Raw genomic sequence first — 3,969 nt, forward strand, 5'->3', positions numbered from 1 at the left:
CATGCACATATATTTAATATAATCATATATAAATTGCTATCAATTATGGCTAATTCATATTTATCACAATGCCGAACGATAAGTTACTATGTTCTTCCATGGATGTTAATATAGTTTTAAACTCCTTATATCATTCTAATGACCGGAGTAATTTAGACAGGTCATGCCATGCATTGTGCAATTTTTCACGTGGGTAATCTGAACGACTACACACTTTTTTCAAGTCAACCCATCCAACTTGCATCACTAACACGAAGTCATGTTTTGAACAATCCGAAAATCATTCTCCAACTACTCCGTGATCTCCAAGCTTGCGATCTGGCACTTGACTTGCCTCACCATCTGAATAATATTATATCCCTTTGCCATCAACTGACCGATACATTTATACTGAACCGATAAAAAAAAGTCGCAAAGTGGAGAAATTAGTGAACTGTTTATTAAAACACAAAAGGTTAATGTCAGAAAACAACCCCTTTGGCACAGAGGACTGTTTGAGTGTTGTTCGTGTTATAGCATTTCATGATCTTCACAGATGGAGGCTGAAAGTCAGAACCTTGTATGTTCACTTCCTGATAGCACCTCCTGTACATTGAAAGACACAAAGGGTTTACATACAGCGTTGGGATCTACGTCTAGACCGTGGGGAAAGCTGCACTGAGTTCTGCTGGATGTGGTTTATGCGTCTTTGGATGCCATCCCATGAGTGTTGTATCGGGTTGAGTGAGGACCAAGGCATAACCCTAATATTATGCTGTTGGAGTAAGGTCCTCGTGGCTATGGCAGTGTGTGGACGTCATGCTGGAAGACTTGGTTTCGGAGTTTTGCAAAATGGGTATGGATAGGAGATATTGGTCGATCTAAACTGGAGATTGTGTCAGATAGTTTCTGATTGATACAGATACCCATACCAGAATGAATGGTACTCAACACGGGTATCTTTCCACACACTGTTCTCTTTAACGTTTACCTCTTCTACACCACACTCGTATTCTGCCATCTGCAGTACCGTCTCTCAACAGAGAACAATTGGACCCTTCATTTCTGATGCTACCAATGGTGTCGTTGAGTGGGCAATCAGGTGGTTTTTACACAGATCTTGGCTCATAATTGTTTCACTAACATTTCGATTTTCCTGTGCATCTCTTGCAACTTACTCCTGCGGGCATCTCATAGTTCCTAAGGTTCACAACTGTTACACCAAACGTAACCGGCATTATCTGTTGAATGTCATAAATTGGCCTTTTCTTAAATCTAAAAATCATATCTAATGAACTAAAATACAATCCAAACAATCTGTACCTGTTCAGTATACCTTCGATAATAATATATGATTGCTTATCTTGTAAATCTCTTCGGAAGCAATTATTTCTACAGACCGATTTCAGTAAAAATATTTTATTTTTATGGTTTTATTTTCATGCTAAAATCCATTGTTTTTACTGTGGCCATGAACAGTGCTACTATAGAAGGGGGGTGACGCTCAACCCTACAATGATATGTCCCCAGCATATAGAAAGCCTTCGTGAAGAAAATGTATGCTTTGGTGCACCCACATTCCATGCAATTATAACCAAAACCCTCCATTGTATTTTTCTAAACCGCAAATGATCTGTTCAAGTGTTCCATGTTGGCAGACCAAATCTGTAGCATTATTTTCAATTGAGGCATTTGATCACAAAGAAACAGATCGACAATAAAATTTCACACACAATTTTCACCCTTCAGTCAAACAAATTGATATCGACGTTAAAACGTTATTATATCGAAAGGTTAAGATTCAGTTCTTGGTAAGAATGGAAGTGAATTGTAATTAATAAAAAAAAAAAAGGGGAAAAAAATCCGAAAGCTGAAGATTTTTTTTTATCTGGATGATCTACAACTAAGGAGTGTTGAAAATTTACAGTGATGCAGTTATTGAATATGTATATTTGTTTATTTTTCAGGCTGACGTTTAAACTATGGGTTATAATACCAGCACAAATATAGAGATATCAAACAATGCTACTAGAGCCATGCAATCAGTACCTCAAGTCCCAACATTTATATTAATAGTTTCCACAGTATTTTATATATTGATTTTTGGTATTGGACTGTTTGGAAATTTTGCTGTTATTACAGTAGTGATGAAATGTAGAACAATGAGAACTGTTTTTAATATATTATTTCTGAATTTGTGTGTAGCTGATCTATTAGTTTTATTAATATCTGGACCAACTGCCATTCTTGATATTTATGCTCGTGAAGTTTGGTATCTAGGAAAAACCATGTGTAAGTATGAATTCTCTTATTGTGTAAAATATTTATTTTCCACGAAGTACAATGAATAATATGCCGTCCATAGGTCAAACCGTAAAAATGCATTTATGCACATACAGATATAGTTTGTATTTGTTATCTTATTAAACATTTTCAATTTTGCCTCAAGTCATATAAACAATGTCATACGAAACTTCGTGTCGTGTTAGTAACAGACACAAACATAATTGACTACCATTGAATTCACTACGACAGACAAAGCGGTCTGGTTTCTAGAAAAAGGATATAAATGATTCTACTTAGCTTTCAAATCACATGTATTTTATTGGCTGTATTTGGATATTAATTTGAATAAGTCAAATTACAAAACGATTATTCAAGATCGTTATGCCCATAAGGAAAGAAAGGCCGAGTCAAAACAAGATTTTCCTTTTACTCTTCTAAGCCACATTATTAACTCACTCGAACAAGATTGTGGATTTGCAAGTTTTGAAGGCGTTGGAAATATTCTTTCGATACAAACTGTTTAAAAGAAATAAAGGCGATACTTTCCTTACATGGTGGTCAACTATGTTCGTGATCTGATTATTGTAACTAAGGTCAAGTGCGGTGCATCGTATTTGACTAGAATTTGATAGCGGTTTAATCTGAAATGAAGATCAATCGATTGTTGTGATGTGGGGGATTATGTCAAGTTATGACAATGTCTCGAGGCCTCCGACATTACTTTGTCTGTTGAATTTTAAAAGCAGTTTTCCAATCTGAATTCTCAAGCTAAAAAAGGGTAGTTACGTCACAAGTTGGAAGGTAACTATAGATGACGCTTAGGAATTAAAAACTATGAAAATAGAAGTGTCCTGGGCGACATTCGAAGGCGCATATATATTGAATAGCATTCATAAGAATATAATATTATCTAATAACCAACTAATCCTTTTATCAGTGATTTGCGTATAATGCCAATAATAATCATCATGATAATGATAATAACTTAATTAGTTATTGTACAAGACAATCTTCCCTGAAATCTTTTTATATACCATTACTTATGACGTAGGCTACGATATGATAACGTTATGAAGAATGGGAAAAAGATATGAAAAAGAAAATCAAAAATGAAGTAATCTTAACAATAAAAAGGTTGGAAGAAAAGTATTTGAATATTAGTAAAATAATTATTTCATGTTATGAGTCCACTCTTCAAACACGTCGTTATTGGATTGTTTAAGTGCCAGAGAAAATAAATTCCAGAGTAAATTCGCGTTGTTCTTTTCTTTGTCTCAATATAACACATTGGAAGATGTAATGAGTTGTTAGTAGAGGGTTGTGGTGGAAATTGAATTTTGCAAGTATTGAGGACATTTTTCAGTATATATGATGTTATATTTAATTCCTTGTTAAAGAGTTAGCAGATTCAAAACACGTCAACTTATCATGCATCATAGTTAGCGTCAAGGATACTGCACGTTTTTTGTAGCTGAAATAGAAGTCAAGTTTATTCTTGATAGCACTACGCGTACAATACTACGACAGTCTAAATGTGACAGTATGTTTCCACTGGTATTTTATCTTAATTTAATGAGAAGACATATTTTTGATGGAGCTAACGAGATTAGTTTCGTTATATGCTTTCCCCATATTCAGTGATCATCCATTGTAATTCCGAGTAAGAAGCTTCCTATTATTTATAGTTTATATAACTCAGATCCC

The sequence above is a fragment of the Lottia gigantea genome (genome assembly GCF_000327385.1).
Source record: "Lottia gigantea unplaced genomic scaffold LOTGIsca_9, whole genome shotgun sequence".
Taxonomy (NCBI): Eukaryota; Metazoa; Mollusca; class Gastropoda; family Lottiidae; genus Lottia; species Lottia gigantea.